This window comes from Mercenaria mercenaria, chromosome 3, assembly GCF_021730395.1.
Source record: "Mercenaria mercenaria strain notata chromosome 3, MADL_Memer_1, whole genome shotgun sequence".
Lineage (NCBI taxonomy): Eukaryota > Metazoa > Mollusca > Bivalvia > Venerida > Veneridae > Mercenaria > Mercenaria mercenaria.
In genome coordinates this window covers 99,591,174-99,604,878 of record NC_069363.1, presented here as the reverse complement: position 1 = coordinate 99,604,878, position 13,705 = coordinate 99,591,174, and the positions used below count along the sequence as shown (strand labels likewise).

The window sequence follows — 13,705 nt, the reverse complement described above, 5'->3', positions numbered from 1 at the left end:
TGGCAGTTAATAATCTTTAAAGCAAAACAAACACCTGTCGAATTCATAAAGTTAAGCTTTTATAAACAGATTGTAACAACAAATGCAATATTTCATACCATATTTGAAAGTTACATTTCACATTAAGCTAGTGACAACACAAAATATTGGTATAAAGCAGTTATTTTCGCTTCGGATAAGCTTTGTCTGGCATCGTGAAAAGTTCCATTTACATCTTTGAAACTTTACCTCATATTATACACTCAGTGTGAAATATAGAGGAATCAGTTAATTGCATTCACTTGCAGTGGTGTCATCCGTTCTCTGTCTATTACTGTGTTCGTAAAGTCTAGTTGTTTCAAATATTCATGCATCAAATTAAATGAACTAAACAAACAACACATTAGTATTCATTATTAGAGTTCAAAGTCCATTTTACTATCCTGTATATTAATACCTCTTGTTAGCGGAAATATATATAGATTACACATTATCATGGGTTATGCATGTGCGCCATCGACGAACTAGCACTATTCACCCAGCTCACATTAATCTCTCATTATTCACTAAACCTGTTCAGGAAAGCGAAAATTTCTTGCTGGAAAACTGTGGACATCCATCAAAGCAGCTTAGATACTTGGTAGCACATGCACCTTGGCATTGCGTTTCGCCGAACTGATGTTGGAACTGACTTTGATGCATGTCTACATGACATAGAGCTTCACACAGCTTAAGTTTTTCGTCAATGTTAGAGTTACAGCCCCATTCACAAGTTCCGTGTCCATTTTTAAATTGAAGCTTGTCAGTTGATACCGGTGCGCCTCTAGATAATCCTACCGTGCATGATAACACAAGCAGCATAATTGTCATCTGTTGTAAATTCTGAAAAGAAAATATTTACTTAATAAAAATGTTGCAACATACAGGTATATAAATGTTTTGTAAATGACTTCAGTAATATTTCACCATGAGCCCATAGAGTTCCGCCTAAACTGGTTCCTGGACGTCATGTGGGTTGTTGCGCAATTCATTCCCACCCATTAACAGAAATAATCAAGACTGTATTGTTTTTATTTTGCTTGGTTACTTTCTATACTTCTCAACAATCTTCTCTTATATTTAATTACGATCTTCTGGTACCATAGAAATAAATGGAATGGCCAGCAATTCATCAAGCCAATAATGTCTTCAGATTTCATCATGCACAAGACTTGCTTTTTCATTTTATTGTTTCCTTTAGCGATGCGATGCGTAATTGAGCGGATGTAACTCGTTTGATACATGTAGTTTGCAGTTGTTTTCAGTCATTGTTCACGTAATTTAATATACAGCCTATGCCAAATTAATCTTTATTCGGTCACGCATAAGCATGCATTTTCAATTTTGCAGATCAGTATTTAGCAATGATTTAAATAAAAAATACGTTTACCCTTTTCAGAATTAAAAATGGATGGCGTTGATAGACGAAATTAAGGTCGGCTTTTTTTCCCAGTAAAATGCAGACTGATTGAAGAAATCTATAACAGCGTTGATTGTGAATTCAAAATTTGATTCACTTTCCTTTTCAACAGTTACATTCCGGTGTTCGATGCAATGCCCTTATTGTATCTGGTCCTCCGTAATTTAAAAGGTCTACTAATTCTTTATCCGGCTCATCTAGAACAGCATGCTATATGGTGTACTGTATTTTTGTATGACACGTTTCCTGTTCTACTTCTGTCCTTGAAATAGTTTTGATCAGATTTGTGTTACGTATATTTTATTTCAGTAACTACAATTGTCACTGGAGTATTACTATCAATCTGAATATCTAATCGGGTTACTTCAACGAAGAGTTATATTCTATGATAATTTGGACTATTCACCTCTTATTTTTAAACTTTTTTTTATCATATTTAAAACTCAAAACGTAAAACAAACGTTGTCTATCTAAAAAAGACTGACATTCATAAAATGTTGTCTATCTAAAAAAAAAAAGACATTCAATGAGAAACGAGTTTTAAAATCATTCGACAACAGTACATTTTGTTCACACAATATAACATATTACGAAAATTTCGACAAATCTGAAACTTAGAAAATTATGCTGTAGCCTTGAGAAGATAAGATGATCTGATATGCCGGTTCATGCATCCGGGAATAGTTTCATGTAGAGGAAGTAGTTTGCCATCCCCACAGAAACTACTTGTAAGTCTGAACTAATTCATCTGGCCTTGGCATGCTCTCCTGAATTTTATTTTCTTATTTTTCATAACGACTGTTTTACTTGATATGCGTTTATTTCTTTCAGGGTTTTAGGTTGTTTTAAAAAGATTGTATGCATTCACATGACTGCAACAGAATACTGGCACCAGTTCAGAAAGAGAATGCTAAAGTATACGTTATATCCTACCCTAGGTATACTATGAGAACAATGGTCACCAACGTGAATATATACTAGCTCATTTCAATTTCGTATTTCGGATACTATGCATTTAACAATTGCACCATATAAACAGATCACAATTTCTCAATATATCGTGTCGCAGAGACACTCTCTCTCAAACGGGTTTAATCAAATTGAATCTGCCTTGCGTTGTCCAGTTGCTTTTTTAACACTTAAAAGGAAATTTTCGTAGATTTAACTGATTTTCGGAATTACGACAATGCTGTAACGTCTTTTCAGATACGTGCTATTTTACGTCAGTTGACAAGTATTAAAACATGTAGCTATTGCAGGAATGATTGAAGTGTAGATGATTTTAAAGTTCTTCTCAAATAGATTTAATTCATAATAGGCATTAGATTGTTTGTTCCCGGTTGAACCAGGAAGATTTATGCAACCGCTTTAAAATGCACTTCTTGTAGATGAAATTTCATTTAGAAGCGGTAAAAGGCATCATACAATTTTATGTGAATTTCTTTGACTATTGAAAAACATTGTAAAAGTCTGACTAAAATTATGTTCCTTACTGTGACCTTGCACGGTGCAAACAGAGAAATATGTTAATGCGTCAGAATTTCTGAATCCATATATTTAAATGTGTTACGCGTATTGTATTTCAATAGCTACAGTTTATCGCGGGTGTAATACTAACGTAACAATCTGAATAATTGACTGCTATATCCTGTGACAATTTGGATTATTCATGTATCAGTTTTAGATTTTTTTTACCATAATTGTATCGCTAATGTCTACAAAATGCCACCGATCTGAGAAAAATGACATTTAAACACGAAACGAGTTTGAAAATTATTTGACAACAGCGTGATATAATATTTTACGAATATTTTGACAAAATTGTGCTGTAGCCTTGAGATGTTTTTCAGAAAACCCAGTTTGTTATGCGTCCGGAAATACCTATATACGGATGAAATGGTTTGTGATTATTGGCTGAATTAATTCATTTGGTCTTGGCATACTCTCAAAATTTTATATGCATATAACAAATTTCTCATTTTGAAGTTTCATTCACAACACTTGTTTTTTTTAATAATATATGTTTTCCTACAGAGTATCAGCTTTACTACCGGTATAAGCTTTCGCATACGATAGAATCAAAATAAGGTCAACAGATTGTAGTTTGCTTTTCTGTTTCGTCATTTTAGCTATTAGACCGACAGGTCAACTTTCCACTTTTCCTTTAATATCGGATCAAATCACCTGGTGTAAAACATATTATTATATACCTACTAATGTTCTATCTGAAATACAGCATTAATAATACAAAACCTTGTATTCAACTCCCATCGGATACGGAAAAATACTCAATGGAAAAACTCATTGCTTTAGTCGTAACGTCAAATATGACGTCAAGAAAGATGTTTTGATTACGTACCGACATTCCATGCGTCGGCAAGATCACCGTTTCAAAAGACTTTTCAGTTTTTATTTATCTCGAATTAAAGCAAATCGTTGCAGATATGACACTAGAAATAGTAAGTGGTATATAATAAAACGGTACTTAAAACAGTACTTCGCTCTGCAATAATACATTCGAGTATGCTCTAGTGCATTTTGCATGCCGGACCATTCTTAGTGGATGCGCCTCGCAGGATCCAGACCTATGTTGTTCTACTATTGCCTTTTGATATCAATGTTATCAGACTCGGCAGATATGGGCGGAAGGGGTTCAGTAAACCTCATCCCTTCCAGCTGATATCAGCCTGGACCTGATAACAGTGATATTAAAATACAATAGACTGTTATTCTCACCGGCAGAGACTATAGGCAGAGCACAATGCTGTAACAGGAAAATCGGAAGTTTGTGGACCAACCAGTAGAATTAATATTAGTTCTTGCTACTGTTTCGCAAAATAAATCAATTTTGTCTGATAGACAATGCTATACGATACACTTTAAAATCAACAGACAGCGATTTTGCTTTATCATGATAAACATCACTTACTAGGTACCGGGTAATCATCATCAAAATTATTTCCGACAAGATCACCGAAATTATATGATGAAACTGCACAAATATCAAATTAATAATATGATGAAACCATGCAACCGACCTTCTAAAACATTTCCGGCGATGTTTGTATGTCGTAGTTCAAAATATAAATGTAATAAATAAATATTTTACTGTCACTATGGGAAAACACTGGACGTAAAATATCGTACCGAATGGAAAAAAGTAAGTACGTCAATAACGAGATATCCAACATTTACAAGGCAAGTAATTTTTGACTGAACGAACTGAATCCTTCACATATGTGTACAATTATTATTAAACGTGCAAAACATATTTATCCAAAATATATTGCACAGCTTCAATGAAAAAGACAGACTGACTCTAGCAGTATCACTAAATTCAGCCAGGACGCGCGTTCCATACAACATAAATAATTGCTACAAACTACGTGCTATATTATGCAAAACAGTTTACGAGGCAAACGTTCCTATGTAAAAAACATTCAAATGCGATTTCCAAGCAATGCAATGTAAGAATGATATTCAATTACCGGCGTAATTAACAGTTTATGAGGTGAAATATCACGCAAACATCGTCGCAGTGGAAATGACGTCACCAAAAATACAAAATAACAGCTATTAATATTTCGTCAATACTTCTTTTAAGCCATAAAATGGTAAATCAAACAATCAGAATAGATCCTAAAATGAGTTGTTTTCGGGCCACAAAAGTGACCCAATTGCAATTTTTGGATACTGGTTTGGCCATTGAAGTGGTCCTTTGGCAGTCTTTGAGTTGATAGTATTAATAATCTAAATAAATTGCTAGTTGCATCACAATGAGTGTACGAACAGTTCTGTTGCAAACATTTTTTATGATAGACAGTAAAAGTTATACTAAAATTGATATATTTATTAATTTAGTTACGGATATATATATAATAGATATCGACAGGAACTGTTAATACATTTTATTATCACTCTTTGTGTCAACGTTTCGGCCCAAAGCATTTATCAAGTCACGTGCACAATACTTAGATGACATATTTTGCAAATCTTCTTGCTAACAAATAATCTATTCTAACACGACCTGATTTGTTTTCCTACGAAACAAAAAAAAAACCCCTGAAAATAGTGTGTTTTGCAACAATTCACTATTTATACGTCACAGTTTTTACGTCATAGCGTCAAACGTTATAGCGGTGCGCTGGAAAAGAAACCAACACAGATACTGCGCTCTCGTAATATAATTCCTTCGCATCTCAACTCTAAAAACTTATTTATTCAACGACAAATCACTGTTTGGGACATATCAATTATTAATTGAATACAACGTTAATGAAGTCATCGAAATGACGTTTACGTTAACAATACAAACGACGTCGCACATAGATTAAAACCGCTACCAAACGGATATGTCATATCGATTTCATTGAAACACTTATTTAAGAATTTCAAAAATAATCAACTAGTAATGTACAACAGACGTCTATTTAAGTAGGCCTTGTCAGGAAAACGATTTTCAATCCATCCAGTATATCTATTGTTTATACTAAATCATAAATTTTATACAAATACATATGTCGTCTCCATTATAGTTTTTTATGTTCTTATTTTTATATCTATATTATGAATTTGATTATAACCCAAGTAACTAGATATGGCTCACTAGCAATATTTCATATCTTTTGTCATTATATTACATCCCTTCATTGAATTCATTAAATAATCTGTTAAAATATTTAGTTATACCTACCATGTTTGTGTCTTCAAAAAAATGTTTAGACTGTCCAACTAAATGTATCAATGCAAAATCTACTGTCGATTTTCTAGTTTTCACGAACAAATCAATATATCAATATTCTATGGCTAAGGAACAATTGTTTATATACGTCCGATGAATGTTTTGATACTGGTACATGTTCATTTCTCCATGCTTAACTAGTATTTATCAAATCTGATAGTTTAACATTTAACGAGGCTTGATCCATGTATTACACATTATTGCAATATAATAACTTGCACTTAACAACGAGATCAAGGCCATAGAAACACCGAAACCATAATCGCTATTCTATCCATTCTAATGACAACATCCATTTATATTCGTTACATCATTACTATCCTTGTTTATCAATCCAAGACCATGATGCTTTTCTTCTGCCCTTAAAGCACAATATCAGAAGTGCGTCACAAAAATAGGCACTTGTCTGAAAATAACTTTTATTATTGAATCATACGAACTGACTTAGTCTTATGTAGTTTATTGTAATAAAACACATTTCCTGTTTACGTGTTCGTATAAAAACCTCCTGGTTTAATAACAGTTGCATTAAAAGTACATTTTACTGCATTAATTTGCATTATTATTGCTTTAAGAATAGCAATGTTACTTTAACATATCGTACTTGCCTATGTACGAAAACAGAACTATTTTAAATTCTTTCAGATATTTGATATAACGTTAGATCCTTGAAAAGCACAGTAGGTGAAAATAATGCATTTCACAATAAAAACCGAGACACATTTAGCTTTAATGAAGCAAAAGTTTGCCCTCGTGTTTAAAATGTGCGTAAATGAGAAATTTGTCCTATTACTCTGGCCGCTAGGATGTGATATTTTGACGTTTTACGATTGTATCGGCGTTCACTTTGTATATTAATGAGGATGACAACCCCTCAAGCCAAACTTGTATATTCTTCATTGTTTTCCTTGTAACCTTTCCGACATTATCATAGATAATGTATTTATTTATTAAGTTATATTCTAACTTATTATTTTTTTAATTATTTTGTAGATTGCTAATTTTAAAGTAAAGTTATTCATGCATTATATCTAACAAAATAATTTTGGCAAACTTGCGAAAACATATCTTAAACATGATGTTTCTTTTCAAGGTATGCAACTAATTTTTGAACCACAAAATTAGAGTAACATTTCTTGTTACATAATGAAACTTTTTTCATGATACTTGATGCAACGCGTGCTGTCTCAACACTATGTTATTACTGATTGTCATAGAAGCTGTCATTTAAAGCAATAAAAAAATCTAAATGTAAATGTAAATAATTTTAACACCCAATTCTGTTCGAGTAAGATTTTTATTAATTATTACATTTGTTAAGAAGTTAAGATAGCGGACCGGTAGTGACAGTCGGCGATTTCCGTTTGATTACGTATTCTCATTAAGCAATTCGGCATCCTTCGGACGTAAATATAGCTTAACGAGCACATGGCTTTCCGTTAAAACCGAAGAATACCGAAATAATATACCGGGAAGAGCTATTTTTCCCGATTATCATTACGGGTCCAGTACCTTAAATATTTCGTATACATTTGCAATACTACACCTCACAGATTAACATCACATTTGAAATGCGTACAATATATCATAATGTACGAGTATGCTCGTACGAGCATGACCCGACACATCTAATAGTTAAAGTTGTATACTTCCCAGTCGAATGTGATGTGTGTTCCTTATTGTAAATGGCAAATGAAGTAAGTTGCTATATAGGATGTCTTGACCTTGATCTGAAAGCTGAGATGTTTGCTGCTATATAATATGATATCAATCTATTCATATGCTAATATGCATCAAAATCCTTGATAAGGTGTTTGATCTATATATAGAGAATATTAGGTTACTGTCTGATAAATCTAAATTTATTAGGCGAGTTGAAGAAAATATATTAGGCGAGCCTCTGCCGAGCCTTATATTTTTTCGTAGACGAGCCTAATAAATTTAAATTTATTCAGACAGTAATCTAGTATTCTAAATATACTACCTGTTAAGAAAATTAGGAAAAAGTCGTTGGAAAGAGCAACAGCGTGCAGACTTGACGTCATATATGACGTTTGCTAGTGTAATTCAGTTTGTGGAAAATTGAAAAAAAGCAATAAATTTTTTGTTTCTGGATAAAAACTTTTGATTTTACCACTTATTTTCTTAGTTAGAACATTTCCAATAAAATGAAAACAGTTTCAAATGAAAAATTCGGAAAAAAAATGTTTTCAAAATTTCCGGCTGAAGTGCTGTAAAAGTGAAAAATAGCAATAACCTTTTTGTTTCAGGATAAAAACCTTTGATTTGACCACTCATTTTCCCAGTTCAGACATTTCCAATACAATGGTGATGATTTAAATGCAAAATTTTGATAAAATAAGTGATTTCAAAAGTTCCCGCAAAAGTGATATCTTGACACTGACTAGATAAAACAAAGTTAATTAGGCCGGCCGATATTGCGCTATATCTTATATGAGGGTAGGATAAAATATGATATCAATCTATTCATATGCTAATATGCATCAAAATCCTTGATAAGGTGTTTGATCTATAAAATATGATATCAATCTATTCATATGTTAATATGCATCAAAATCCTTAATAAGGTGTTTGATCTATATAAAAAGAGAGAAAAATCCACTAGGGATAGCCAGGTTCCGGAAATATAAACCCCTCAAAATGAGAAAATATAACAGTGTTGGTATGGTTGTGAACACAATATCAAGGACTTGACAATATCAACCAAATGTTTGCTGTTTTGTGTCTTATTCATTATCAGCGCGCTGTGACGTAATACTTGCAACGGGCAAACAGTTGTTTTGTTGCATAGTAACTTCGCATTTTTAATTTTCTATATTTAATAGGAAAACAAGTCCAGTCGTGTTGCAATAAATAGGAAAACAAATCGAGTCGTGTTAGGATGAACAACTGAAATTAAATATGTCAAATATTTCAGAACAATCCTTTTAATGCAAACGTTCCCCAGGTTTCTTTTTTTTTTCGAACTGGGTGCATACTGTGGTGCATTCCATAGTCGGCCCTAATCTGCTTACTGACAGCTCTTCATTATTTTACGTATATATTTAATTCCTTGTAATTTTAATTAATATTATTGTTGTTAAAATTACCGGTCTTGGCTACAAGCTTGATAACATCTGTACAGGAATTGTAACTATGACTTAGAATTAATAACAGTATAGATGTTGTAACACCGACTTAGGATTAATTTTTATGACATGTATAGATATTGTAATATTGACTTAGGATTTATGACATGTATAGATATTGTAATATTGACTTAGGATTTATGACATGTATAGATATTGTAATATTGACTTCGGATTTGACATGTATAGATATTGTAATATTGACTGAGGATTTATGACATGTATAGATATTGTAACTATGACTTCGGATTTGACATGTATAAATATTGTAATATTGACTTAGGATTTATGACATGTATAGATATTGTAACTATGACTTCGGATTTGACATGTATAGATTTTGTAATATTGACTTAGGATTTATGACATGTATAGATATTGTAACTATGACTTCGGATTTGACATGTATAGATATTGTAATATTGACTTAGGATTTATGACATGTATAGATATTGTAACTATGACTTCGGATTTGACATGTATGGATATTGTAATATTGACTTAGGATTTATGACATGTATAGATATTGTAACTATGACTTCGGATTTGATCTATATGCTAAGCTCTTCATTACTGGAGGAAATAATAGAATCTTATATTCCTATATATTATTATATTATGTTCAAACTGTTCACCAGAAGCTGTTCTTCGCAATTATCATACAGAACTTTTTGTAAATTTTAAACCGGTCAATTTTTAAAACAAATTCTCCGTTGCTTGCTAAATAAAAGAAATAAATAAATAAAAACATTGATTTTAGTAAATTTTATAACTAACGAAAGCATGGATATATAATAGAACCAAATCTGTATTATTTAAGAAATCAAGTGCTAAACTATTTCCTCTTTTGTCAGAACATACTTTTCGTTATTGATAGCGTTTATTGATAGCGTCACGTATACAATAATTTCTTTAATTTGTAGTCTGTTCCAGAGAACAGTTCCAGTCTACAATAGGAAACGACTTAATTTGCCTCAAGTGTGTAATCAAAGAAGTTACTGTTTGTTATCATTGAGAGCTCTGCAATGTTTTTTTTGGAAAAAAATCGCTTCTTTCCAGCAAGTTGTATCTTTAGCCAATATCCAGTTGGCCAATTTTTGTCACTATACACAAGATCCTTTGATTTCGCCGCGAGTATGATTGTATTGCGCATGTAAAATTGTATATTTACCCTCAGTATTTAACGGTAATTGTTACAAAACCTTACTTCTTGCACCTTTTACATAATACATAATTCCATCATCCTTTATTTTGGTTTTGATCGCTAAAATCTTACATTTAAATTTATTCCACTAACGTAATTATATTAGCCGTATTTCGCTTATTGCAGCAACAGCGAAAATCGCGCCACTTGGCTGCTACTCAGCTACATACTTTCAACCAATTATATTCTCCTTTATGCTGTTATCATGCAATTATGAGAAGCATTCGTTGATTGACAGGTCATTTAGGAACAATTATGGCTAAATTAAAACTCCAAGCATGTTTAGAGATTCTTACGTTGGTAAATGCATTTTTATCCTGAACAGCCCCTTGAACATGACAGTCGGTCAATACAACTATCGTTTGATGTTTACAGTGTCATCAATCCGTTACAAATTTAGAAGTTAACATATCTGTTTGGTCTTATCTATAATTTGTCTTTGTTTTATGATGGATTACCGTTCTCTATCATTATTGACAATAACAAACAAGTGCATCATTCTATAAAAATTATCTTGAGTACGTAGTAAAGGTTTTTGATCTGGCTGATCATGTCTTATCTTTGTTTTTGTTGTTGCGACAAAAATAATAGTGAATCACTTTATTTTAGATGTTTTTTTTACATTTGACAAGATATTTTATCTACACAAGAATAGTCTTAACGAGCATGGTACAATGCAAATAGCAATATACGGGTAGTAAAGCTGGAAATAGCAATAAACGTGTTGTTGGCCGAAAATAGCAGTAACCATATAAAGTATGAAGATTATACTGGCTGGTTCCATGATATCATGACGTATAAAGGCACACGCTATATAAAAGAAAAACGTGGAAAACCACAGTCAATTAACCAAACACGACAAAAATGAAAATACTGAAGGCTCGGATTGACTGAGTAGTTGACCGTAGTGGGCATACATGCTACCGTCCATGCCCTCTAGGTCCGGGTTGAGAAGAACTCAACTTTTGTACATTTTAAGCTTCAACAGACAGAAAAGAGGCATGTGTACATAAAACCATGAAGTCACTCGATACAGGCTGGTGTCATGGTATGCATGGTACATCGAAGCCAGTGCTACCCAAAGTCACATTCATGATATGAATGATGTAAAAATGGATATGCAATACAAAACATAAAGCTACATTTCATAGGCTATAATGCATGGCGTTTACAGCCATGTGCTATAATAGACATGAAGTCACTTTACACAGGCTCGAGTCATGATATGCATGGCGTTTACAGGCATGTGCTATATATGTACCAGACATGAAGTCACTTTACACAGGAAAAGGGGTAAGGGTAGAAATAGCAATAGCAGACAAGTAAGATATGTCAACACTGTATGACATCGCCCAAGACAAACAGACGCACAAGCACTCAAACGCACACGCATAAGCAGGAAAAAACAACAACCGGGCACCGCCTTAGGATTCTGGCAGCCAAAATTCAGGTGGGCACGATAACTTACTCACAGTAAAAGGGGAGTGGTGCCAAAGCAAGAGAGCGCAAATGCAAAGAAGAAAGGATGTGGGCAATAGGGGGAGAATAAGATAACATACGCAACACAAAATACAAGACAGGCATACAGACAGAAAACAAGTTGAAAATGGCGGGGGGGGGGGGGTTAAACGCGTTTAGGGCATGACAACCACAACTTACCCTGTTTTCAACAAGTTAGACAACACAATGTAAATAAAATCATTCCCCGCTGAGAAAGGCTCTAGCATTAGTGAAAAAAATACCAGATCATATTAAGTAAAACATAAAATTATGGTAAATCTAAGGTATACTTACACCAATGTACTCAACAACTTGTCTGAAGTAAGAGCACCAAGAGCCTAACTTTTAAGGGCACTACTAAGAGAAATGCAAGACAATATCCCACTCCCTCAGTCCGTTTTATGTAGGATTTAGGAGAAAATCTTACAGTTATAAGTCGCATTACTATTTTACAAAATGCTAAGAGAACATACTCTAATTTGAAGCGAGCTTTGGACACATGCCGCTTTTCACAACATAATTCAGTAAGTAAGTCAGTTGATTCACTGACTGTTCATAGGTTCTGTAAAAGTACCTGGAAGCTTCTAACATGAATAAGATGTAAGGGGAAATAACTATACCCTATTGTCCATTGTTAAATCGTCACGGGAACCCTGTTTTGAACTTTAAGAAAAATCGGAATAATTGTTTTTATAAAATAATTGTTATGGTAGAATTGAATAAATGGAATAGTTTCAAATAATCGTTTAGATACAACACGGGAAGATGTTAATAACAAAACATTAAAATGAATTATTTAACAAATTAAAGCGATTTGTATTTGGTATTTGGAAAACGGAAATATATGTACATTGTAATCAGCCTTAAGAAATTCTTCCTCATTTGCTAATAGGATAAGCTAAGCGACAAATTACCGATGTAACGTTTGCTTCTTTAATGGATTATTCGCGTTAATAGGAAAATCTGCATTTACCTTGCATTGTATTATATTAGTCTAATGTGTTTGAAACAACAAAATGATTATTACATTTTGCGTTAATTACAAATTGTGGCAAATGAATCTAGTCATTTTGGCCCAAGTTTATGTTTTGAGGTGTTTCGGGTAAATGCATTGAATATGCCATTTATATACAGTGTAAAGTTAAGTTGTTGCAGTCGTTGCAGTTACGGAAATGTAGACTGTAGATATCTTTATGAAATTTCAACTGACGCAAATCTCTTTTTACGGAAACACTGTTTTATCGTTAGTTACGTTAAATGGTAACAATTGCTTGTTACTTAAAATACTAAAGTAACAGAAAAACAAACCAGCAACTATTAACAATAACAAAATTTTATTCATAAAAAGGTATTCAAATACATTAGAATTATCAAATAACCGTAAAATCCAATCTTATATAAAAATAGTCCAAATCCTGTCCTGCTCAAATTTAAATCCAAACAGTAATAATTCTAAATTGTTCACAAATCCAGACTGAATTTGATATGTCCAAAGAATATAAATCCTCTCTTCAAAGATATTTTTAAATCCACAATATTAATGTAAATCCTTCAAATGTTAAATATCCAAACTAGTAATATTTTTTTATTAAGAAATACAGGAAAGTTCTTACTTTAGATTCTGCACTGTCCTCAGATAGCTTGCTATTTAAGGTATCATGGAAGGTTCGTTT

At 32.7% G+C, this 13,705-nt stretch overlaps 1 long non-coding RNA gene across 1 annotated transcript; it reads right to left on the bottom strand.

The window, feature by feature from the left end:
* Nucleotides 1–39: 39 nt before the first annotated feature.
* On the bottom strand, nt 40–6,985 carry LOC123523881 (uncharacterized). Its single transcript, XR_006681186.2, has 2 exons — nt 6,132–6,985; nt 40–861 (listed from the first exon to the last, which is right to left on the bottom strand). It is a non-coding gene; the product is annotated as an uncharacterized LOC123523881 (long non-coding RNA).
* Between the last annotated feature and the right edge of the window lie 6,720 nt (nt 6,986–13,705).